The 26,732-nt window shown below is 42.5% G+C and overlaps 1 protein-coding gene across 3 annotated transcripts in view; it reads left to right on the top strand.

The window, feature by feature from the left end:
* Positions 1 to 26,732, top strand: part of CHST11 (carbohydrate sulfotransferase 11) — a 167,782-nt gene that overhangs the window by 4,953 nt on the left and 136,097 nt on the right. Inside the window, exon 2 of one of the 3 annotated variants that reach the window (XM_065679903.1) lies at positions 13,268 to 13,360. The exons of the other annotated variants lie outside the window; for them this stretch is intronic. The gene's annotated coding sequence lies outside the window, so the exon portion shown is untranslated. The remainder of the gene's footprint in view (positions 1 to 13,267; positions 13,361 to 26,732) is intronic. 3 annotated transcript variants of the gene reach the window in all.

Genomic DNA, 26,732 nt, shown 5'->3' with positions numbered 1-26,732 from the left:
CCATGGGACTGCATTGTCAGTGTGAGCAAACTAGTCCCGGTCCCTCTTCTCAAAAGCACTGGTAGTCCATAACTGCTTGAAGCTGAGAGTTAAACTGCTTTTGTTTTCTGAATTTCTGAATTGATTATTAAGCTTTCAACAAGAGCAACTCTTTCTATTGCAGTACGTATGAGTGTAGCTTTCAGCAGCAACTGCTTACTGACCTTAAGAAATGAAAGTCAGTTTCTTAATGTGTTCAAGCAAAAAATACCTGGCACTGTCCACAGTAATGTCTTTCAATTTTAATTTATCAGAATATTTATGACTCTGCAGTTAATGTTTCTACAGCGCAGACTCTTTATCATTGACACTGTATTCACAGATGTAAAAGTGTCACAACTTGGCTAAAGTCTGTTTCAGAGATATCAATGTGAATGGAAACTTTGTTTTTCCTTTAGGGTAAAAAAAAAAAGAAGAGGTATATAGGGCAGAAATGCCTAGTGCTTTTTATGAACAGTTGGTCGGGTGCAGCTAGTGTGTCAATTTATCTCTGTATAGGGTAAGCATATTTCTGAATTCTTATGTTGTTTCCATTACTTGTCAGAAGTGACAGGTAGTTAATCTTGTACTGTACCATGGAACTAACTCTAAAACTGATTCAGAGCATTGGAAGGAATTAGATCCATGTTACTTTTCCCAAAGCCAGCACTACTGTATTTTGTTTGACTCTTGCCAGATGTACTGTATCAAATCCTGCCTGACAAAGCTGCTGCAGTTGTCCTTGTATGAATGTCATTCCAGCACAGTTTTTTCCTCTCAAGCCTTTTGGGCTTATGCATATATATTATGTATCAGCTCTAAGGTGATCCTGAGGGAATTAAGGACAGAGTTGCGGGACACAGTGGTGTTTGAACCTGATGGTTTTTCCTGCAGATTGTTTGTGGTGCTCAAGGCAAGCATTTGAGTTCTGTGAGTGACTTGTCTAAGTGTCAGCATGTATAAAATCAAGCATGGATGCATGGGTGAAGGGTCCAGTTCAAATCAAAGTGCAGGAGTTCTCCCTGTCAGATAAGGAAGTAAAATTAAGTTCAGGAATTTTGTACTTGTGTAGATCTGGTGTGTCTGGGATAAAGATAAGGACGTGTCTGGGGCACTCATTTAGATTCAGCAGCCACCTACTGTATTAACAGTATAATGTTTCAAAGCATGTTCATATTTTGTTGGATGTTCCTGTTCCCTGTGGAGCCTATTCATGCAAGATCTTTGTGGACTAGGTAAGTATTTCACAATAAGAATAATCACAATTCAAACTGTAGAGTTCAGATAATTCCTCTTTATTTGTGTTTCAGTATCCAGGTTATAGATAATGTCCTTTTGTTGTTGGCAGAATGCTTGCATGAGACAAAGTGGTGTTTCTGGCACAAGCCTCATGCTCTCACTAGAAGATGAGACCACCAGAGACTACGGTGGACCAATGAGAGAATTCAGTTTCTAATTATCTCTGGCTCATCCCCTCCAGATAGAGGGATTTTCTTGGATTCCAATTTTGTGAATATAATTGGTGGAGGATGCAGTGTGTTCCCCCTTTCATGTAATTGTTTGGCACATAAGACTAAGGGTTCATGAATAAATCAAAATTCTGCCGCATATGCACTTGGGCTCTGTGTCGCTTCTCTTACCTAATGCTGTTATCCCCCATTTTTCATTTGATGCCAAATTGATAAATGTGGTTTGTTGGCTTGCCGCCTCCACATGCTCCTTAGTAAGAAGTTACTTGTTGGTGAAATTACCTGGATTAGATTCCTTCCCTCCAGTCAAACTGCAGTTGTAGGTTTTTGTATGAATGGCCTGTGTTAATTCCGGCTCCCTCCCCACTGTCTTGGGTTGTTCCACTGCCTGTAGTATCACTATGAGGTACCTAATTGAAAGGCAACAAGTGCACAAATACTGTGCACCTGCACCTCAGGAATATGTGCATGGAGGGTGCTGACCATCCCATTGCGGTGTACATCTGCTCTGCCCTGTGTGATGCCTGTTTCAGTCCCTGGGGGCTGGTGGGGAGCCCCTCACACAGGACATGAGAGCTGCAGATCTGTCTGTGGGAGCTGGCTTGTTTTACCTATTCCACTCTATGAATTTAAAGAGGGTTGAAAAGCACAGTGCTGGCAAGTCTTGGAGAGCCAGGGTGGATGACAGGACTCATTTCTGTGTCATGCTAAGGGGACTTTGACTAAATAGTATGGTATAAATAAATCATAGAATATCTCAAGTTAGAGCAGATGCATAAGAATCATTGAGTCCAACTCCCAGTGCCCCTCACAGGGCTACCTAAAACTAAATCATGACACTAAGAGTGTTATGTTCATCCTGCTTTCAAAGTAGAGAGGCTGAGAAAGTTGGGGCTGTTCAGCCTGGAGAAGAGAAGGCTGCGTGGAGACCTCATAGCAGCCTTCCAGTATCTGAAGGGGGCCTATAGGGATGCTGGGGAGGGACACTTCATTTGGGACTGTAGTGGTAGGACAAGGGGTAATGGGTTCAAACTTAAACAGGGGAAGTTTTGATTGGATATAAGGAGGAAATTCTTTCCTGTGAGGGTGGTGAGGCACTGGAATGGGTTGCCCAGGGAGGTTTTGAGTGCTGCATCCCTGGCAGTGTTCAAGGCCAGGTTGGATGAAGCCTTGGGTGGGATGGTTTAGTGTGAGGTGTCCCTGCCCATGGCAGGGGGGTTGGAACTAGATGATCTTAACGTCCTTTCCATCCCTAACTATTCTGTGATTCATGGCATCTTCCTTCTGTACGTACTGATAGACCTTGTGTCCACCCTCTGTTTTCCAGCCTGATACTGTTCAGGTAGGTGCAGCACAAGCATGTGTTAATTTGCAGCAGACTGATTTTGTGTCCAAGTGAGTCAGGGAGGCTTCTCTGTATTAGAGAAATTTCCCTACTTTATTCATTTCATGCTTTAATATCCAGTTTCTTTTTCTTTTAAACTAATATGCTCTTTCTGGTTGCTTTTTATACCTTGCCTAGTGCTGGCAATAAAAGTAAATGACAGCTTTGCTTTTGGCTTTATTAATTTTACACATTAGAAATGAGGTCCTAAATGAGGCATTAACATTTAGCTTGCAAGCGTCAGAAGGGAATGTTATTTAAAAGAAATAAAATTAGATGGCTGCCACTGGAAAATTTTGAGGAAGATGTCATTAGAGCACACTGACTGACGTTGAGGCTACAGCTGGAAAGTTACTATTGCTTTTTTTTCCTCCTGACAGATTTGAATCTTGAAATAAAAAAGCTGAGTGCGAGCACTTACAAAATGCTGACTTAAAAGAGGGCTGCGCACACAAATGCATATGGATGTGCACGTGTACCCAGCCATCTTTACACACCCTACAAAATCCGTAGTGGCAGCCCAGGTAATCCACATACGTTTATTTCTGAAGTGCAAACCTCTTTCTGCTAACAAGGCTGCCGTAAGGAATATGAAATTCTTTGTTACTGAAAGAAATCCCTGAAGTGCCAGGGGCTCCACGTAGGTGCCTTTGTTATTTTACAAATTGTATTATGAAACGTATCGACAGTGTGGTTTCTCATTTCTGTTATTTCTTCTAAACTTACACGTGTTTGGAAACATCCAGCTGGAGAGAAGTAATGTTTTTATGAGCTCTTTCTAGGCTGTGGAAGAGCAGGGTATATCAGCTTAAACAGTAAGAGTGCGTCCTCAAGGTAGCCTTCATTTTGTTTGTGCCAGGCTGTAGACACTGAAGGATGACTTTGCATCCGTCGCTATCAATCACTGCTGCAGTGGCTTCACACTACTATGAAAAAACTTAAAAGAGGGTCCTGGGGGAAATGGAAAATACAAACAATGCAGTTGAGCAGAATTTCTCACTGCACTGTGATTCCAGGGGTTTGGGAGATGGTAACTCAATCCAGCAAAGGTTGTGAAGGTAGGTGGACTGCACCATGGGAAAACAGGTGTGAAATGCTCACGTCCTGTAAATGCTGTCTGCTCTTCATTTTGCAGTGGGAAGTAGCCTTGATTTCAAGGGTGTGAGTAAAGTGAGCTGTGTGTGGTTTTGCAGGATCAGGTCCCCTTTCTCTAGTATATGAAAGAGGAGGATACAGACCTCAGCAGTGCTTGGTCTGCTGAGGAAATGCTGCTGCTTTGAGCGTTGTCTCATGCTGAAAGATGCCCCTTAGTAATCTTAATATCAAAAGATCGTGTCCTATTATGTCAGTTGGCTCATGGTGGGAGATGATGTTTTTTAATTGCAGAGTCCTCACATAATAATGCGCAAGGAATAAAAGACTTTGGCATTCAAACCACTTCTCAAAACAGAGAGAACAAAACCAGAGAACTGTTTGTTGGAGGTTTTATTCTTTTCCTCTGGTTTGTTTTAGTTTAAAAGCCAACACTTTCTATTAATTTTTAAGACATTCCAACAATTCAAGATACAATTTGTAAATGTTACCCTCTGAGAGTAATGCCTTCTGAACTCACATAACAAATGACATTGTAGCTGGTCATTTTCATGCTTTTTTGGCTGATGAATGATTATGTAAGGGGATAAAAAAGTTTGAATGGATAACTTGTGGGGATTTTTGGATTAGGGAAGGTAGACATATAATTAATAAGGTGGCTATAATTGGATCCCACGGATGATCTTTACTGTAATACCTTGTCTTAAAACAAAGAGCTTTAGGTAGCTAAAATCCTTTTAAAGGCTATTTGCATTATTGTGCTTTAAAGTTGATTGGTATGTAGGCAGAACAAAAAACTCTGTATTATCTGAAGTGACCTGACATTGAATAGCACATTCTGCACCCACACTGGTAGGTACCGGGAGCCAAATACATCCTTCTAGTAATCTGTATTTTTACAGCCTGTGTTGGAAGTGAGAGCGGAGAATTTATAGTAACTGAGGGGGAGGGAATTAACACTTTTTAAACAGTTGGTGATTAATAAAATGTTTCAGTTCAGGTCATAAATATAAAACTGATAAAGCCTGTCTTGATTATGTATTTTGGTCTTGATTAACTTCTAAAATGTATCTTGAGCTTCCAGCTGGAGATAAACACTTCGTCTTTACAGTTAAGTGTGTGAATATGTGCGCGTAATTATGAAGTCAACGTAACTGCTAATCAAGGGGGACGAATACACCAGAGAATTGGGGTGGCTGTTGACACCTGGCCTCTCCTCCCAAGCGTTGCTATGTCCCACTGTCTTGGTTCAGTAATTGATGCAGGATCAGTCAGTTGGATACTCTGCAGAGTTCCTGCTGCCACTGCAATGGCAGTCCTATGGACCACCTTCCTTTCCTTCCCTTCCTGAATCAGATTTGGTTGCCCTTTGAGGCAAGATTAGGGAAGCTCAAATAGGATGAATATGGCTGCCTGCTAGGCCGTGGGGTTTGGGGTTTTGTTTTGGTCAAGCCATAAGATTTTGTGACTCCTTCTGAAAGGAGTACATTGAGTGGTTTGAATTTGCTGGTGGATTGATTGCATGAGGTCTGCATGATTGACTGAAGGAGTCAATGGCTGCTTTCCAGTTGATTTTAGTGAGTGCTGGGTCAGGTCTGCTCTGCCAGAGCAGAGACATTTTGAATTGCATTAAGGGCACGCATCCCCTGTGGTTGTAGAAATACAGGATTGCAGGCTTGGGTGGAGCTCTGAACTGTTTCTCCCCTTTAAATCTGGGTCATTGACTTGGTTATATCAATTCTGGAGCAAAGCTACTGTAACGAAAAGCAGAGCTTGTCCCTCTGTGTCTTCCTACAGAGCAATATACAATAGAATAACAGCTTTGCTTTTCTGCTTTCTTACTTACGGGCCCTTCACAGAGTACTTCTGCATTCAAGTTAATAGTAGCCTTTTCCCCTTAGAGATACATGCTTGCAGTGTTGAAGGGGTTGCTGTCTATTTTCATTAGTTTCAGTGGAAATGACATTGACAGATAAGCTATGTGTAACCATTAGCATGCAGGCCATCAATAGGATCGAAGTCTTCTGGTCCTGCCGTAGAGCTTCTCTATCCCACGCAGAAAAGACTATTAATATTTTTGGTGTGAAAGCAAAAGTGTAATTGCATTAAAGAAAAAATGGGAAAAAGTTGAGGCTTCTGAAGCTGTTAACTGAGATGAAACTCTTTGAGGTACTAAATGAGCTGAAACTGATAATAGAAGACAGACATGGTTTAATTAAAATCTTCTTAATATTTGGCTGTCTTGATCCAGCTTGTGTGTGGCTCTCCCCCATTCCCCAGAACACATCAGTGTTTCTGATGAGCCCTTCCTCATTCTGTTGTCTGTTTTCTGAATGCTTTTCTTCAGATCTTCCAGAGTAAAGAGAGGAGAATTTTTGCAGATGATGCCAGGATGGTTTGCAAAACAAGAATATACACGGGGGCTATTGTGTCTGAATGATTAGTATAATGTCAGTGACTTACAGCCTCATCCATCTCAAGGGTGCTGTAACCACTGTGGTAACGTGCTACTGAGAACTCTTTGTGCAGTGAGGAATGTGCCTCGTTCCCTCCAGCGTGGTTGGGCACCAAGAGAAAAAAGCCATAATTCTTGCATGTCCAGGCTAGCTTGGGTTGTTGCCATTGCCAGTCTTTACATAGACTTTTCCCTCTCCCCTTAATGTTAGTTTTCTTTATACTCTTTAGAGCTCTTGCTTGTTTCTACTTTGATTGTGATGTGATGTGACCAAGAGATTTATTTCGTGTTTCCTTTTCAGCTGTGAGGGGATCTCTTGTAATCAGATGATTGTATCTCAACTACTCTTACCTTGCCGGAATAGTTTGTGCATGGTGTACTTCTCCAGCATAGCGGGAGCCTGGAACCACTGCTGAATGTCCAGCAATGTGTGTTGTAAACTGGTTTATGGCAAGTCTGTGCTTTGCTGCTATACTGCAGTTGGAAGTTTTTGTTAGAAACAAGCTAGGAGCAATATTTCTGGAAATCTTAGAGTTTGGGCCCCAGTACCATTTCTGTGGTACTAATACTTTGCTTTAATCAAAAGGCTTAAAAAAGTTCCATGAAGTAGGTCCATGCTTTCTTTTTGACTGTACAGATAAGGAAACTGAGGCATGGCAGGAAGGATGCATGCACAGGGATTTGGTTAATAGTTTCCCCATCAGGTTAATGGAACATTCAGGAATACAATTTAAGGGTAGGATGGTTTTGTGGATCCTGATGCTTGCATGATCTAAGGGCTCCAATCCCATATAGGGTCAGTATAGACCATAGTGCACACTAGATGTTAGGCACAGCCAGAGTCCCAGTATGCAGCACAAGGGACACTACTGCAGTCACTTCCAGGGTTGCTCTAGGCTTGTCAGGATGTCTGTTGTGGCCAGCCTTGTGTGTCCTTTGTAGTGCTTCTGCCAGGAAAGTCCTGTCGCAGATACATGAGGTTTTGAGAGCTCCTTTTGAGATCTGCTGCACAAGGTGTTGCCTCCATGGGACCATCAGTTCTGCTCCAGGGTATTCAAGTCCTGATGCTAAGCTACAGGCAATGCTCTGCTTGGTTGTACTACAGAGCAGACACAAAGAGTTCTTGCTTCTAATTTTTCAGTGTTTTGCCTTTAGGTTTCTAAAGCGTAAATCTTCCCTGTGTATGCCCTGACAAATGCTGAATGGCCTTTCTTTTCTTGATTAGAATTTGAAGGCATACTTGAAGGAAAAGCATCAAAGGCCCTCACTATCTCTTGGGAGGTAATCCTAGTTAGTGACTTCTAATACTTGGACATTGTGCACCCAGCTTGAACCCAGGTTGCATAAGTGGAGCTTGGAAGCAAGCAGCGAAATATCTACCTTTCCAAGCTGTGTACTGTGCAGTTTGCTGCATTGGGAACATCTGATACCTCTGGTGTTTCCATTGCTTGAGAGGCACATTGCTTGATTGACTAGAAGCATAACATTGCCTAATGGAAGATGGACACTGCAGCTCAGGAAACTGGGTTTCTCCTGCCAGTTCTTTTCTGCCCAGTGCAGACAGCATTTCAGCTAGTTTACTCTTCAGCTGCCTTCTCCCTTGTACTATCTAAACAACAGGCAGCCTTTTCCTCATCTGCAAAGATTATCTTCTATCTAGTGTTCAACACAGAAAAGTGGTTGTCTAGGTGAAAGTGTCACGGCAATGCCACTAGACAAATGTCTGTGATCTTATGTTATGGTTTGGATGTAGACAAATTGAGATGGAGACTATGCCTGTGCTTAGAAATCTTTCTTCTGGAACAGCAAGCCTGTTACTCTAGATAGCATTGTGCTTGGACAGCTTTTGTCAGTGGAAGTTTTACTGTACTGATGATCAGTACAGGTGACAAAAAGCCCTGCCTCTTCCCCTTTTGTTTTCTTTCGGCTTTGTGTCCAGGTCTATGAGAGGTTTTTCTGGCAAATTTAAGTTTATTATTAAAAAAATAATATTCAGAAGGAGAGAAGAACACATGCAATAAACCCAGCCTTTTCTGTGGTCAGCTTTCCTATACTGCCCTTCTGCTTTCCTATGTCAGCAAAGCTGTTAAGTGTCGATCGAGGCTGGTGTGCGTGATCCGTCCTGGATGTTCTCACACACCCATGATTAACGTATCTGTGAATTAAAATACCACCTCTCTGCAAAATGTTTTGTCCTTGCACTTTGCTCATTCTTACTTTATTGTAGTAAATCACCATGACTAAAGGTAATGTCAGTGATGTGTGTGAGGGGCTGCAGCTGCTGGCTGATGGCATCTCAGATCCTTACCTTTTAGATCAACATGTTCTCCATAGTGGCTGTGGGATATTGCTGGTATTTGCTCCTTTAAACAGAAATCTCTTACACAGAATTTCATGAATGTTTGTTACTGCTTTGATTTACTGCTCAGAGAACAGTCTTAGGTTTAAACCTAACATCTTTCTCAGCTCCTCCGGAGGTCTGGGGCATCAAAAGTAATGCTTCATGCAGTGCTGTTCAAGGGGTGGGGGTAAACTGATGATACTTAACATGTTTAAAAGGGTATTTTCTACCTCAGTCTTGGAAGCACAAACAAAAAAGCTTCCCATCTATCTTGCTGAACATGTGTGACTGTTTCCCACAAATGCACAGAACTAGTAGCTGTACTCTATGAGCTCCAGTAAGGCTTTCTGAAGAGGTACAGTCAGCACTTCAAGGCATGTAGGAATACTCTTCCTGCCTGTTCCCTCCCCTGCTGATCTGTAAGGCTCTGTCCCCCATCACAGTCAAACAAGCATAGGAAAATAGTACCTGTGTCTGAAATTTGGGGGTTTGTTTGTGTCTTGCTCATCTGTCAGAGATTAATTTTGTGTTGAATTATGATAAATGTTGCTCTGTCACAAGTTGTGGCTGGTACTGGGTTGCCAGCACAGTACACCTGTGTTCAAATGTTCAGGAGAGGGCCTACTTTGAAATTTCAGTTCCAGCCTAAAAATACATGTGGAGTATTTTTTTCATGTTTAACTTCCTTGCTGGAAATAGCAGGGTTGTGTCATGTTTGTTGTCTTTCCTAGCTGTAGGCAGTTTTAAGCATGGCATAGTTACGTACCAAGCTCGAAAAACGTACTCCCATTGTCCTCAAGTGAAGGCATGTAGGAACGGCACTACCACCAGATCAAATACCATGCAAATGGAAGCTAAAGGAGCTGATTCTTTGAGCAAGCAACTGTTGTTCACATGTTTAATTTGTGTAGTAGCCCTTTCAGTTCCCATCTCTTCTTGTGCCCTTTGGTAAGTGGGTTTGCTATTTCTTAACAAGAAAAGATGTTGTCAAGTTCAGGGGCCAGCAGGTCAAATGATGATTTTCCTCCCCTACTCTGCTCTTGTAAGACCCCACCTGCAGTGCTGAGTTCAGCTCTGAGGACCCCAACAGAAGAGGGACATGGACCTGCTTGAGCAAGTCCAGAGGAAGTCATAAAGCTGTTCAGAGGGCTGGAGCACCTCTCCTATGGAGACAGGCTGTATGAGTTGGGCTTGTTCAGCTTGGAAAAGGCTCTGGGGAGACTTGGAACAACTTCCATTACCCAAAGTGGCTACAAGAAATCTGGAAAGGGACTTTTTACAAGGGCATATAGAGACAGGACAAGGGGGAATGGCTTTATCCTGAAAGAGGGGAGAGTTAGATTAGACATTAAGAAGAAGTTCTTCACTGTGAGGGTGGTAAAGCACTTGGAGCAGGTTGCCCAGTGAAGTTACGGCTACCCCATCCCTGGAGGCGTTTGCTGGCTCTGGTGGTGCTGGCACGCAAACTGTGGCAGTATGCTGCTCCATTCTGGGCTGTTCGTTACTGTTAAGGTTGGTAAGCCTCTCGAGGTGAGCAGGATCTGATGGTGAAGCAGACAAAACCTGATCAAAGCACATGCCTAATTGGATTTTTAGACTGTGCTTTTAAAATGTTGAATTTTTGAAATACTATAATTAAGGGGCATTAGTAGATTAGAAATGTCACCAGGTATTTTTTTGGAGTCAGAGTTTAAGTATAATTAAAAAGAGATTACTGAACTTATTAAAATAAATGTTTTCATTAAATAAAGAACACCACTGGAACCTGTGGATGCACCACTGGACCCATCGCCTGCAGCTTGATGTTAGGGCAGGAGAAACGTTTTTTGAAGTATGGAATAAGGGGACTGATGCTCACTGGGATTTCCTTACTCTTGGCTGTCTGGAAGGTTGGTTTGTTTAGAGGGAATTGTAATACCAGGGGAGTGAGCAGAAGAAATGTACATGGGTTTAGCCAAGAAGTGATACCTAACTAGAGCTGATTCTATGGTTTGTATTGGAATAATGAGATGGAATCATAAATAATAAATTGGAATAATAAATATTAACTTACATTTTTATCCTTTTGCCATGTATCCTAGTTAATTTGCAGATGGATGTTCTTTTGCAATGTTGCCTGTCAGTCAGGTGCTTTTCACTCTGCCAGGCACCACCTTAGGGTTGGGTTATCAGTGCTAACAAATACTTCAAATTAAATTGGGAGCTAACAGATAGAAGTGAGGGCCTTTTATCTCCAGCAGTAAGGGTGAGTTTCACTAATTCTCAGTTATGCCTCTCCATTTTATTAACCTTGTCTTATAAGCAATTTGGTATACTGCTTTTCCCGCTGTTAAAGATTTCATTTTTATGATACATTATTGATTAATATTGTTAGTGTTTGTGGTTTGCCACCAGGTATTCTTGGCTGTAATTTGTCTTGTGCTTGACTGCTTTTCCCTTTTTCCTTTGACTGAAATATGTTATTCAGGGGCAGTATCTTAAGGAAGACATTTCCATCTGTGCACAGGACTGGGAAGTGTAAGTAATTATGTGTCAGAATGGCCAAAAAGATGTGAAAGCCATAAGAGTTTCTTCTAACTTCTAGCAAGACTGACAAGTGATATTTGTTTTAGTATTTTAATTTTGATCTTTACCTCATTGCTGTGGAACAGCAGTAGCATAGGCAGTCACGCTGCTTGGCTTTGCCAGTGACTATTACAATGCTAGAAGTAAGCTGCGGGCTACTGGCGTTGCCAGTTCTCTTATCTTGAAGAGAGGGAAGAAAACAGATACATCAGTGACATGAAAAAAAAAATGCTTCTGTTTTATCTTCATATAGTATGAAAAAAATTCTCCTGATTTAAGTTAGTCTGAAAGAGACAGATTTTATGGCATCAAAGAGCTTAGTCTTCAGCTTGGAGTTCTGGTGGAGCCAAACATTTATTGGAGTTTCCACTTCCCACAGCCATGTCTGTAAGCATGTTTCCAAACTGGAAAGTTTGTCAAGTGATCTGGCTGTAAAAAGTTAGGTCTCGGGAAAGAGAATTTAAATTTATGTCAATTTATACAGTGTTAATGTCTGCAGAGCAGATCTTACTGCAAGATTGACAATTTGGGTTGTGTTTGAAATTGATTCAGAGATTGATCCTTGATCGTTTTAGATCCAGTTCCAAAGCTGACTTGTGAGTTGGGATTGTAGATCAAAGCCTAAACATCACTTCCTTTCAAGCCCGAGGGTCAGGCTGAAGAGACTTGTTTTAAAATGGGGTTTTGTTGAATACTGTAACTTGAAGTGCAAAATACACCATTGTACTGAAAATCTCCGGTCTTTGAGGTTTAAAAGACTCCTTGAAGATGAAGGTGAAGCTGTTTGTGTACTTGTGAGTATTATAAGAAGAGACCTCAGTAAGACTAAAAAAGTGCAAGTGGCACCGATATCTGGCAAAAGGGAAACATTGCTGTGGAGATAAAAGATGAATGTTTGAAGCTGAAGACTTTTCCTGTGTTTGAAGTTGTAGCATTTGTGAGTAAGGGCATGCTGCCCTCTCTCAAGGCTGGGCAGGATTTGTTAGCCTCAAGAGGATGGCGGCTTTGGTAGGATATAATCACTTTTAGCTGCTGCATCCATGCATAGAGCTAATGTGCTTATGGCTAATACAGTGAGGAAAAGCCAATGTAGTGAATGTTTTTAGAAGCATTTAGAAGCAACTGTAAGTTACACCTTAAAATCACCCTTACAGACACAGCTTTCAAAACTAAGTCATTGCCAGAGCTGAAAGGGAGATGGGAGTTTTCTGTCCTTCTTGGACACAGGGAAAAACACTCATCACATATAATCATCATCTTGCCTTTCCTCACCCATGTGATGTACTACTGGTACTGCAATGTGGGTCTATGGCATGACAGCCAGGAAGTGAGGACAAACAGAATGGTACCATCAGGAGGTCACAATTGGAGGGTGTGGGGAAATGCTGTGGAAAGAATTGAAGGTGAAACAACTAAATGTGCATGTGAAGAGAGTCTGTTCATTTGCTTAAGCTCTTTCTGTTTATGTTAGTTATCTGTGTATCATCTAGAGCATGTCATCTGCATGCAGTTGGCCTTGCCCAGGTCCTATCTGCTCCCACTTCACTGCTCTGCTAGCTCTGGCACTTGCCTGTTTGATGAGGCGATTTGTCAGGTGTACACATGCATCCCAAGTAGTCATTAGTGAGCTTAAGCCTTGGGCCAGTAGGCTGGAGAGGCACGGGCGAGAGCAAGTCAGGGTTGCTGACACCATGCACAGTCACAGCCAGATATACCTCTCGGCTGTCAGTGTGGCCCTGCCCCAACTCCATCAGAACTGATGAGCTTCAGTAAGAGCTAAGAAGTTTCTTCCTTCTATTTTCCCTTTCAAGTAAGTCAGTTTTGGGGACTGTATCAGAGCCCGTTAGAGATTGGTACAGTGAACAGGCACGTCTGTTTAGAAATTGCAAAGAAAGAAACATTTGGCAATAGCAGATTTTTTTTTCTTTTCTTTTTTTTGGCAGGATCCAAAGAGCTCAGAAAGCAGTTTTTCTTCATTAGCGATCCAAATTTTATCACTGCTGCTGGGTTCTGGAACCTCTCTCAGCGAGGATGAGGTAGTGCAATTGCATAAATCCAAGACTTTCAATTTTTTTATCGAGAACAGAAGCTTTGGATGTGGACTTTGGTGCTGGAACTGCTGGTTCTACGTTACCTTTACATCTCCCTTGGGCACAGGGAACACTGAGACCCGAGAGGATCTCTGTTGGTCTGAGCTGCTTTAGGTTCTGCTGTCAAGCAGGGGCTTCCAGGGAATGTTTTGTTACGTGGATGCAGATGAAATGAAAAGGATTTTCTGGTTTTATATATTATTTTTCTTTCATCCCAAACTCAGTGTAAGCTCTCAGAACCTCCAACATGCTGCTAAAAACATATGATTTTTGGTGGTTCTAGAGGAACACTTGGTTTTGTTTAAAACTGTCTCTGGTGGCTTTGAGCTAGCCCCCGAGTCTTAATTAAACATTTTCAGTCAGGCATGACTCCACAGCGAGTCAAATCCTTTGCCTTTTGGAGTTTTGTTTTATTTAATCACTAGGCTATTTCTCTGTATAAAGCACTAGTATTCCCATTCAGCTTCCTCTGTTAGTGTTAGGATAGAGTCCATTAAAAATTACTTTAACTGACCTTTTTCTGTCTTACTCAACTTTCTGTTCTTAGTGACCTATTCTTTTCTGAATCTTACCTTTTTCCTATCTCCTGTTGCAGACTAAGTTGTTTTCAAAATAACACATGTTGCTTTTCTGTACTTTGTCTTTTCCCCTGAAACCTTACTTGTATTTACCCTCTCTGGCCTTGCTTTATATAGATATCAGCTCATGCTCAGCAACCCATCAGTGGTTTTATCACAGCAGTAGATGCAGGTAAAACTTCTTTGAACAGTGAAATGTTGCACAGGTAAAAGCAGCTTTGGGGTCCCTATAAAATACTTCCAATTTCAGTTAGTAGCTTTATCTGAATATATAAAAATATCTGAACAAGATACATAGAGTGTGATTTGGAAACATTGTTCTCCCTTCTCACCAGGTTAGATTTGCCAGCTCTGTGCTGACAACCCACACGCTAGTTTGCTTGCTTAAGGAAATTGAAACTGGGAAGCCCATCTGGTTTTACCCAAGTGAGATGGGGAATTAGTGTTCCTCAGGTGGCTTCCAGGGAGGTGGAAGAAGGCAACTTGTGACTCAGCCCATGGCACTGATCTATCTATGGGGTTGCTTGGAATTGGTGTCCTCTTTGTCTTGCAGAGCTGTCCTTCTTGGCCAAGGCTATCATCCAAAGTGGCTTTATATCCTGGTGGTTATACCATTACCATCTAGCACTTTTAATTACTGCCTTCAATTAACAGTTTAATAGTTTCTTGCTTTTGTATCTACATTGTGCTAGAAAAAAGTCAGCAAAATGAGAGAGGAAAAAACTTCAAAACTTTTTTTGGGTGGTAAATGATGATGAACTCTTTAAGAACAAGTCAAAAGAATTTTTTTCTCATGATTTTGCCACTGAACTAAACCAGTCTTTCTTTTTTTATAGCATGGCTTTATAGGATGATTATCAGCTGGCTAACCTACAGGGTCTGAAATTGCCAGTTCTCCACGGGGAAGTTCAGAGTGTTTGGCAGCTCAGTTCTGGGCTCTGCCTTTTGCTTCCTTGTTTATTGTTATTAGCCTGGCCTGATTACACTTTTCAGGCTCCATGATTGCGATTGGAATGTGGCCCATTATCTGAGAAATCAGAGAATGTCATATGTAAAATATTTACAAAAGGCCGATGCGTTCTTGGACCCCTGACTGAATGGTAGTCATATATTATTTACTTAATACAAACCCCACCCTTCTGGTGTGACAGCCAGTCCTATTCCCCAGGCACCCCTGTTTACTCATTTAGCTACATGAATCTTTAAAGATCACACATTGAGTCAGCCTGGTCTATGCTGAGTGCTTCTCGACCCACCCGCTTATCTGCATCCTTTGCTGTTTGATGTTGTGCTGCTGGGTGTAGCTGTTGGTTATATTAGGATCTCTGTGCAAACCTGTGAGCAAAGTGGGACCTAATTTTAACCTAATCTCTGACAAAAGTATGCAACCTTGAATTCAGGTCTTCTCTATAAGTCAACCAGTTAAATGCAAGATGCCTTCTTGCATGTTTTGTTGTAGACAGAAAAGATGTTGGGTTTGAATCATTAGAGTAGCATTTGTTTTGGCATCTGGACCTCATCAGCACTGTCTGACAGTAGGCCTAGGAGGCTGTAAAAATAGTAGTTTAAACTGCTGAGTATTCCCAGGATTACTGGATGAGTGCTTCATGCTGGAAAAATTTGCCTGTGTTGGTACATTTTATGCAGTGCCATGGTGAATTTTTCATTTATTTTGTTCATAAGAAACCTCAAACCTCTGCTAATTTCATGTAAAATAAATGACACTGATGTCGAGGTGAAGAACTAGAATGTAATCCATGTTAATTTTATTGGTGAATAGTGCATACTACTTCTGTATCTAATAGAAATGAACAACACTAAAATAGACCTGCATTTGCTTTATGTTGGCTGAGGGGATGCAGGGCATTAATGCTAATTTGCGACAATGAGGATGGAGCATTGGTTGGCAGATGAGGGCGTTCCCTTTATAAATGTGATGTTTTAACATGCCATGTTTTTCCTGCTGCATGTAGCACTTAAGATGAAATTTAGGAGGTTATTTGAATATAGGTTAGTGCTAATGTAATGGGCTGGAAGTTTAATTCATGTTGTCCCCATTGTATTTAGGAATTTCCTCTTTGCTCTTTGCCTACCCTTCTCCCTGGTATGTGATCATGGCAACCAATTTAAGTCATTCTTTTTGTCCCTTAAGTTTCTATTGTGTAAGTTTTGGTTTTGATGTAACTTGGCAATGTTTGAGTTCAGTTGATGAATGTATCAACACCATGTGGGATCTACAGCAGTGTCTGGAAATAGCTGTTCATGCACAGTGGTTTCCAGCATTGCATTTGTAGCTCCCTGAAGCTCTAGGCAACTTTGAAAGAGCCTAAAAAAAAAGAGTGATTTAAAGTAAGCAAATTTGTATGTGCAGTTAGACCAAATCTGAAACTTCTTAAGGAGCTGCATCTCATTGGAAAACTTTGAGGACTGCATATGGAAAAACCTGACATGCACTGGTATTGGCACACTTACTCCTTTCCTCCATGCTGCAGGAGCAATGTGCTACGGAAGCAAGGAATTTCAGTTTTCCACAAATATTTTTTCCTCTACAGATTTCTAATAGTCTTATGGGTATAAGTAGGGATGGTGAAAAGGAGAAAGGAATTTTGATAGGAGAACCCTTTTGTAAAGCTTTTTGCTCCTATGAGTTATGGTTGTGTTTTGAGCCTTAAGTTTAACAGGTCTTTGGCCATGCTCACCTTGTGTCAGTGTTGTAAGGTCTTTCTTGTTCAGAAACAAGTGTTGCCGTTCTCCCAGACAGAGGTCCAAAGTGGCTGACTCTGCCTTAGCAGATGGATACTAGGATCCCAGAAAATGCTCTCTAAAGGAAAAGCACAGGAAGCTGGATTTTTAGAGCAATAAGATGCAGCTGCACTAAAAAGCTGTGCAGGTGATTAAGAATAAACAAGTAAGTGTAATTTTTGGAGAAGTGAAATGTTGGCGGCTAGGACCTGATAAAGTGATGTGATTAAAAAGATCTTTTTCATATCATGTATTTGGAATGCTCTTTGCAAACAGAAGTTTCCAGAAAGCAATTTTTCTATGCAGGGAAGCAGGAACCAGATTGGCCACTTTCAGAAATTCAGACCATCTCTCAAAGACACTTGGCACATCTGTTAATCCTCTGTAGACAAGAGTTGCAGCAAGTGAAAACGTTGAAAATGAAAACTTAATGAAAGTCAAAATCCTGAGAGGTACTGGGGAAACCAACAGCAAAAAGCTAATAGATATTTTGCTTGGGTGGCAATTTAATGCTGAAACAAAGAGTCTATTTCAAATGCTACAAAGCAGAAAAGGCTGCTGGTGTATTTTCAGTCAGTACTGTAGGAACGATAGTTATAGTAAATGGTTTTTAGGTGTGCAGATCTTAGTACAGATAAGTGATGACTGTGTGGATGTGGGATGAAAGAAGAGAAATGAGCCAAACTAAACAGGACCTCCTTTCAAAGTCCTCAGAAAAAGCAGCAGTAGAAAATCTGAATAAAGCACAAGAAAGCAGTAAATGGTGTGGGAAAAGATGAGAAGGAGAAATGATAGTAATATCCCCAGTCATTGCTGAAAGAGGTGCTGAAGTGCTTTACAGATTGGAAAATTTATACTGGCTGGAGTGGTGAAGAAAGGCTTCATGGCAAGGAGCGGTGACAGCCTGCCAGAGGTACTTGCTGTAGTTCTGCTTAGACCAGCAGCAGCAGCAGATGTTGAATCCAGATGTGGAGCCTGTAATGTCTCCTGTCACGGGGAAAATCCATATGGTAAGAGCTGATTCACCAAGGAACCTTGGGAGGCTTTTGTGGTGAAAGGCACAATCTTTGGCTGTATGAATTTGAGCAAATTAAGTGGCTAAAGATAATACTGGCTAAGTGGAAGACCAGGGTGAGTTCAAAGGTGTGTCAGCCAAGTATGCACCCTGAGAGCACTGAATGGTTAAAAAAGGCAGCCCAAACCCAGCCCTGTTCATGGTAGGCTTTGCAGTCTGGAATAAAACACATGATCTTCTTCATCAGGGTTCAGTGTAGAACACCTGAAGGGCAATGGAGCACCAATAATGATTAACATCTTCAAGGCTAAATTTCAGTGTGAAGCATATACCCTTAAAATGGATGAAAGCTTGAGAGAATGGCTGAGACCAGTTTGTCAAACAAAGGTTCATTCTGTCAGATCTGCTGCGTATCTCTTTGCAAACAGATAATAATGTAGGCGAATCAGGGCTCTTACAGTATATTGAAGAGATTTCAATTCTGATTTAAAAAATAATTAATTGACCAGTATTTGAATAAAGACCAAAATGTAATGGAGCATAACAAAAAAGGCTACATTACTTCTCTCTCCTTAGCTAATTATTAATGGCTGCCCCAACAGTTCCCAACTCATCCATTCCTTTGGATGGTAGAAAACAAAGGAATTTGAGACACGTACCTGAAAGTTGCTGAGTGTATTCAGTGGGGTGGAGGGTCACCTGGCTTTGTTTCCAGTTGTCAGCTTGTGGCAGGGAACTGTTTGCAGAAGCCAAGTACAAAGCCATGGCTCAAAGTGGGTTCTTCACTTTATTCAAAACCTGCATGTATTGTTTGCCCTGAGAGAGTGCCTCATTTGGGAGTGGAGTCCCAAAGTACTACACCTCACCTATCTATCGTAAAATTTTGAGGTTTCCTCGGTGTAGAGAGTGAGGGTGGTTTCCAAAGCTTGGCATCTGTCTGAAAGAGGAACCTTCTGCACCAAGCGTGGCTAAGCGTGTTTTAAGCATGGTGCTGCAATTACCCATTTCTGTGTTCTAAGCAAAGCGTCACTGATTAATTTTGGTTGTACATCTTTGACAAAGTGAAAATAGTTTGAAAACCTTTAGGTAGAGAGCCGCTCTGCGTAAGACAAAGACAATCTGTTTGGGTTTTCGTGTTGTTTTTTGTCAGGCTTTGTTAGGATGCAGTGATATGTGCCACTTATTTCTTAGAAACAGGCTGTTAGAAAGATGTGTTTTCATAACTCAGTAACTCAACTGCAGGTATTCTGTCCCTTCCAGTGGAAAGACAGATTTCTTTCATCAAGATTTCAGATTCACTGTTGCTTTTCTCATGTAACTTACAAGTGTAAATTTGCTTGTGGGCTTTTGAAGGTGAGAGCTGTCCTGGGTCCCAGGCTGCAGCAGGAAATGATGGCTTCAAAAGCCCTGCGGTGCAGCATGGGATCTGTCCTCCTTCGCTGCGGGCTGTGCGAGTGTGAGGAGGAGACTCCAGGGTGGTTTGTCATTTATCATCACAAGGCTCGAGCATCTGAAGCGGACTGACTCATTCGCTTCCTAGTGACTCACTGTGTGTTTTCTTTTTCTTGGGTGGAAAAATAACTCCTGTATTTCTAAGGGGAAGGCAAAGTGAGAGCCAGACCGTAGATACCAGTTTGGATCGGTAAAAGACAAATACATGCTTAGAAGTATTTCTATTGCAGGAGTCCTGGTATCCTAGGAAATGTGTGTTCATGTGGTTTGAGGCAAGAACTGAGTCAAAATGTCCGTTGTTTCATCTGTCAGAACTGAGGAAGGATGCCCTGGCACAGAAGCAAACACATGCCAGGATGCCCTGGCATACTCTCGGGTTATTTCAACCAAGTTTGTCTTTTCTCTTATTTAGTATACCAGTATAAGTGGACTTCTTTTTCTATGTTAGCTGTGTTTGATAGTTACTTGTTTTTCATCTCTGATGGTCCAAAGAGCCTCTTCCTGTGCCAGTTTCTCCCATTTACTCAGTTGTTTTAGTTAAAGGGCAAGAGTTTTCTCATAGAAGTTCATACACTGGTCCCCTACTTCATTAACGAGAAGGTCTGCCTCTACTTGTTCTGCAGTGTGACACTGCAGTCGCAATCCTCCCTTCCTGATGCTTAGATGTTACGTTCTCACATAACGTGTGTAAAAGAGGATCTGATTCACCAATGTCTTCCTGTGCATTTACAGACGCCTCAAATAGGGTTAATGAAGCTGAACTTTGCGTCAAACCAAAAAATGCTGTCCTCTATTCTCACAGTTTTATCTTCTGATTTTAAATTCACTTTTCAGGCATATTTCTGCCTGTTATCTGAAACTGTCAAACCTGTACCACAGCTCTTTCTCTTTGAAAGAGCTGCTGCAGTGCTTTGACATTACCCTCTAACGTAAGCTGCGTGTACTTATGCGCAGCCCTCTCGCAGGGGAAGGCTGTGCATCACAGGAGCCCATTGCAGTTGCTAGATCTGTAGCTGAGATGGTAGGATGGGAGCAGGGAACTGACACGAGCCACTGCAGTTACACAGACCAGCTAAAGTAGTTCAGCTTGTGAGCAAAAATAGAGGAGTAATTTTGTGGAAGAAAGACGTTAAGGGTTCAGTTCCTTCACAATAACTCTGTTTCTTTTGGATAGCTCTAAAATAAAATCCTCCACTATTCCTGCTTGCTAAGACTCTGCAATCAGATCTGCATATATTAACTCCCCTTGCTTAGAGCTCATTAAATTCTTTATTTAGTACTTACATTGGGGCAACAGCGAGTGATAGAAACTTACTGTACTGGATGTCTAAGTGTGTATGTATGTAAATGTGAAGAAGTCATATTGACTAGCACCTGGCGTGTTGATAGCAGCTTGGTAAGTCTGTGCTCCAGGCTCCGTGTGCATCATTGAAGGTTGCTGGGTGTGTGTGTGTGATGATGGATTTAATCATAGTTTCTGAGTTTTCTGCTCACTTTCTGTTGCTGTAATTCATGTTTATCCCAGTTACCCTGGAAGAGCATTGCTAATCTTCATTTCCTACTAGCATTGCCATGGGTTACAAGACAGTGCAAAGCTCTGGGGTGGGTCTTGCTGTGCCCCAGGGAAGACGCACCCACATCTGGTTTCCCAGCTTTACACTTGGACACTTGTATCTCAGGGAAGGAGTAATGGTGTGGGTGGCTCTTGCTGGTCAGACTGTTTTAGCCTGAATCTTGCTTTCCATGGCCACTCATGAAATCTGTCTTCAGGGAGGCGTTTAGTGAGGCAGAAAAAACATATCCTGAGCATTTTACTTGAAAACAGAAAATGTTTTAAACAGTCATGAATAATACAGGTGCTGTCCATGTTCTCTTTGGCTAGTCAAGATAGCAGGTTCGGATTTTTGTTTTATCAAAAAGCATTGAGAAGAAGGCTGGATTCAGGTTGTGAAGGGTGATGTGCTCTGATCAGGAACTGAAACAAAAGTCTGTCTGAACCTTAACAGCTTTCTGCAAAATGGCACTTTACCAGGCTTGACACTGCCTTGTGGGGCTCCAGTATTTCGACTGAAGTACCTCAAAACTGTTCTCCAGCTCCTTTGTAACTTGAACAGCACTTCTCCCCCACACATACATGACCTTCAAAAGTCAAAGTGTTTGTGGAATAAAGATAGATGACTTTCAGTTGCAACAGTTTTTTTTCCTCTTTGCCTTGCCTGAATTGAATTTTCTTGGAATCAATAGCTGATTTATTTGAGGTTCACCCTCTGTCATTGACTTATTGACACTATTCTGAGTGCACAGTTTATTAAGCGTTAGAGTAGTCTTCACAAAATTTGCTGGTTTGTTTTGAATTTTCTTGCATTAAAACTTCCTTCCTTTTCCAAAACTTTTCAGAAAGTCATGAACAACCTTCAGCCCACAAAATTTCTATAAAGAAGTTTTTGTTGCCTCTGAATTTGTTAAACCTACGTTAGTGTGAGATGTTACTTGTTTCTGAGACAGTTCTTGTGAATTCGGTTCAAAATGTTGTTCAGAAACACGAGGCAAGACTGTTTCCAACTTGCAAAACGATGATTCAAGATACTCATCTCTTCTAATGAATGATTGACAGAGATTGCTTAGAGTTCATCTAAGGAACCTTTCCCAGCTAGCAAGTATGGAAATGCGACATATGAAGGAAACCGTTTTTATTTTTTAAGAAGGGTTTGGGCATTCGTTCTTTATTTCAGGATTTCAGCGCTTGGATTTGAGGTTCTTGTGTCCTCTCTTCCTTCGCTTTTCCAAATGCTAAAAAGGGACTAGATTATTGAAAAACTCCATTATACAATTCATTTAGCTTCTTCTGTAAATCTGGCTTGCAGTGCCTAAAGAAACTGCCCCAAGTCCTGGTTCTCAACAATTTCTTTTCTTCCAGATGGCCCCAGGGTGCTCTGGATCGTGTTAACTTGTTCTGATCTTGATAAGTAGCATTTACTGTCTTGCAGTGAACAGAGGAGCTGCAGAGTAGCAAAGAAGCTTCCTCCTTTCAGACAGCATCAGTGGTAAAAAGGATAATCCCTAGACATCTTGACTCATAGGTGCATACTGTAACTGTTGAGGAAAAACATTCACTCAACATGTACTGAAATGGAAAGATTCTATTTTTCTTTTCTAATCACTGCATCTGTCCTACAGACCCTCAGGGTGACAAAGTATTAGCTTTGTTTTAGGCAGCCCTTTCCAGTAACCACTGTGGTGGAGAGACTACATGAACACGTAGGGTAGTCAGAAGAAATAACAGACCTTTTTTGTTGTTGTTTTGAGCCTCTTCAGGAATCACGGCAGAGGATAAAATCCTAGTTAATAAACCCAGCATTTTCCATTGTTTGGTTTTTTGAGTGTGCCTTTTGAGTTGTTTTTCAGTTGCTGCTTAGCCCAGAGAAAGGCTGAAGTGTGTGTCTGTTGTGTTGTATCCCTTATTCTGCCTCCAGCGCAAACAGTCCTGTGATGACAGCTGACAGAGAGGCCTTGAGATGCTGGTCGGCAATTTCATTTTCATCTGACAGTATCTGCTTATGGTATAGGTGTAGGAAGTGGAAAAGTGACATTACATTTAAGACCAAGCTGTATCATATCATTGTTTCCCCCCTATTTTTCCTAAAATATTTGGGGTTTTTCCCCTTTCTCACATTCTTCCCCTGCTCCTTGTCCACCCAGAGCTGGATGCCGAGATGGAGATCTTTGTATTGCTGGTTTTCTCCAGTACCATTTGATGCTTGGGGCATGTGGCTGCAGACAGCGCAGCCGCAGCAGCTCACCAGCAGACATGCTGCTGCTTGGGGCTGGCTGAATTTCTCTCCTGGTTTCCAAAGGATCATCTTTGCCTCTGCACTGCTAATGTGGTTTTGAATAGTAGTTATTGCTAATCTCCCCCCCCCCCCCCAATTGCTTTTTCTGAGGCATCTGTATACGATAATCTTTCCTTGTCCACTGGGCAACCAAGGATCTAAATACATGTTTGGCTCTGAAGTCTTCAGGCTTTTCTCAACCTGCATTTTCAGGCTTTCCCTCCAGAGCCCTGTTGGTGTCCTCTCTTCTCCATACAAGAGCTGGGGTCCCTGGGTTGTTGAGCAACATTGTGAGCTGGTGCTGGACAAAGACCACAGTATATTGAGAAGGGTGACGAGAAAGGGGGAGAGCAGGGGCTCTTAGCAGTCTGTAACTCTCAGTGGGTGCTGACTGATGCAAGGTGCCCCCCAGTGGGCTGGCATGTGGGCTTGGGTGAGCAGCTGGAGGTAAGGTTACACATGGAGCTTAGCCAGTTTCACTGCATGACGTTTGCTTGGGGCCCTCTTTCTCTTGTCACTCATCCTGTCCTGAGGCAGATGGGCTCTCTCAATCAGCATCCCGTTCTGCTTGCTCTCAGCTCCCTCCTTTTTCCTCATGAAGAGAGGCTGGGTAGGATGCTGTCATTTGATGTTAGCGTGGACCAAGCTCAACAGCCCTGGACTGCTAGGGAAGAAGATGGTTTCAGAAAGGCAGCAGTGGGGGGACTCCTGGAGGTTTGCTTGCAGTTCCTTCAGCATTCCTGTTTCTCCCAGCCATTGTCCCCTCTTCTGAGCCCCTGACGTCTCTGCTGGGAAACACTGGGGATGAAATATTTGCAGCTGTCCAGAAATGGCACTAGAAGCTTTGGCAAGTGCTGTCTATGAGTAGGCTTGAGGCTTGCAGTACTTACTCATTGATACGTGGGGAAGGAAGCCTGGGAAGCTGCCTTCCAGATCTCTGGCTCTCCACACATCTGGCTCATGTGGCTCCCTGGCAGATGTGATTAAGAAAAACCTGTGCCATGCAGGGGCTCCTGCTACCACATGGGCTCATCTGCAGCCTCAGGATAGCAGCTCTTGCTGGAGGAGCAGCTGCTTCCAGGGAGAGTGCCTGAATCCCCAGATGCCAGAGGAAGAGGAAGGACTGTAATTAGTTTAACTGGCCACAGGTGTGTAACAGGAGGAAGCTGGAGAGAAAACAAATTATAGGGCAGATTTTGGCCTTGCCTATTGCTTTAAACAAATGGATCCTGTGCTGCCCTTGGGGCTGGATGTGTCTCTGCTTTGGGGGTTGGTCTGTGGAGACAGATATTTAGCGATTCAGACTGTTGGAGGGACATCGTGATGAGTAGAAATCGACCCACAAATAAACCCCATCTTTCCAGTTAGGGCACTCCTCAGAGTCTAGCTCTCTTGCTTGCTCTCATTGCTGCCTGTGGATGAATGCACTGTCTTCGTCATCTTCTCTGTGATAACATGAGGGTGGCTGATGTCCACCACGCTGCTTATAAGGTGGAAACTTTGTGTGAGTTCCCTAGGCTCCTTAAGCAGAAGGTATTGCATGCTACAGCTGGCCGAGAAGACCTTTGCTCAGCCTCGAGCCTGCTGAGGGCCTTCACATCTATGGAGGCTTTGAACAGAGGGGGTCAATCTTTGGCTAACATCTAGGGCTCTCCTGTTGCAGTGCTTCATTTTACCAAAGGCATCCCTTAGCCCCTGTCCTAAGGGCTTTTACTGAACTGATAGGGATGGGAAAGGGAAAGGTGAGAAAGGCATCAGCATGCTGGGGAGTGCAGCTGGCTATAGCAGATCCTAGGGATCTCTTGATCTCAAAGGACTCTCCTTCAAAAAACTATTAATCTGCTGCTGCTTTTTAAGCCTCTCATTGGGCTTGGCTCTTTTAAGAGCTAATGGTGGTTTTGAATTCCACGTGGAGGTTACTGTTGAATTACTTGACGTGTTATAGACTTTCTCGTAAGAACTTACAGGAAGCTTCATTGTGACTTCTCACGTGTTTAATGCATTGCCATTTTAATTTTAATGGCTGTAAAGGAAATACCTTTGTGGAACACTAACCTTAATTGCCTTCCTTTTAAGGAGCCGAATACAGAGCATAGTTTGCTGCAGCTCGATTTTGGTCTGTAAAAGATCATATTCAAGCAGAGATCCTGTCAGAATTTTGTCCCAGACTTGCAAAAAAACCTCTCTTGGGGTGGGGACAGTAAAGTGTGAAGGAGGGGGAAAACTAGCATAAAAGATAAGTGTATTCTGAATCTAATGCATGATTGGCACTGAGTTGGAAGGCAGGTTTAACTCTTCTTGACTTGGGAGTCTGTTATTACATCCTACCCCCTGTGCTTGAGTATATAAATGGCTGAGTCTCCTATACAACCAAGGTACAAGACTACTGTGCGTGGTCGGTAGCACTTTGCTTTGTGGGTGATGCCATTAGCTTCTATGAAATTACTTGTAGTGAAAGGTATTAAGCAGTACAAGTAAGGGCATGGTTCATCAGCTGTTGTACTGGCACCAGCTTGGGGCTGTTCCTGCTTCTGCTTGTTACTTCTGCTGCCCCTCTGTCTCCTCTATCAAGCAGCCACCCTTGTCTAGTGAGTTATGATTTGACTGATTATGCTCTGTGAATGATCTGGTTCGGTTTTTAACCCAGTTTATTTCACAGGACCGGACGAAGGCACAGGCAGGCATATTTAGTGCTCTGCTCAGCTTTGCAAAGTTAACTCTGTCACTGACCATGCTGTCCTGCTCCTCCATCTCAAGAGCTGACGGCCCATGAGCAAGCAGCGAGTTGCACACCACTGGTAGATCAGTGCTGGATGTGCCTGATGAGCAGAGCTGGACAGCAGCTCTGGGATAATGCACACAGTACTCAGGGCTCAGAGCAGTCTTGCTAGAGAGGTGGCTCATCAGCTGCAGGCCAGCCCTGCAGCCTACCCTGTGATAGGCTGTGTTAGCTCCTGCATTGTGAAATATAGCCCTGGCAGAGCCAAATGACTGTACTGAATGTATGCTGCAGTGGGCAGTGTCATTGCCAGATCACCTCATGTGAACTTCTGCCCGGATGTCCTTGGATATAAACTGTAGGGTACCAACAGTCTTTCACAATCCTTATGCTTTAATGACAATTATTTGTCACACTTCTGATTTTGTACTGCTAACATACAGCACTGAGACCTCCTGCAAGGCTCAGATGGATATCTTAATTAAAAAACTAAAATCTGCTCTGCTGTGTATGGATACATTTAGAAGTAATTTAAGGGGCTTGGAAAGCTGCAGATCTCTGTGAGGGTATTCTCTGTTTCAAAGAGATCACTGCTACTTATGGCAAGACATCTGTTTTCTGAGCAGCCCTGCAAGGCACTGAACAATAGGCCTGTTCTTTGGCAGGCCTCCATAGTCGCCAGCATCTAAGAATAGCATATGGAAGATCTCCACTCAATAGCAGTTGATGCTGATGCGTGCAAGCAGGTGCATATTTTAGTGGGTTTTGTCGTATGGAGTCTAAGACTTCAGCTGGTACAATTTCTACCTCAGGGCTACTCTGTTCATAGTCAGATCCTGGTACAACATTGGAGAAATAACTTTCATGTCTCTTCTATTCAGATGGATAAAAAGCTACTTGGAGCAGCAGAATCCACTTACCCGCTACCAGTAGGTTTATGGAGAAGCTTGCTGATGCAGCTATAGGTTTTGTGCTGGGAGTG

This window comes from Lathamus discolor, chromosome 1 (assembly GCF_037157495.1).
Source record: "Lathamus discolor isolate bLatDis1 chromosome 1, bLatDis1.hap1, whole genome shotgun sequence".
Lineage (NCBI taxonomy): Eukaryota > Metazoa > Chordata > Aves > Psittaciformes > Psittacidae > Lathamus > Lathamus discolor.
The sequence above is the reverse complement of the archived record's forward strand: the minus strand, read 5'-3'. Positions and strand labels throughout refer to the sequence as shown.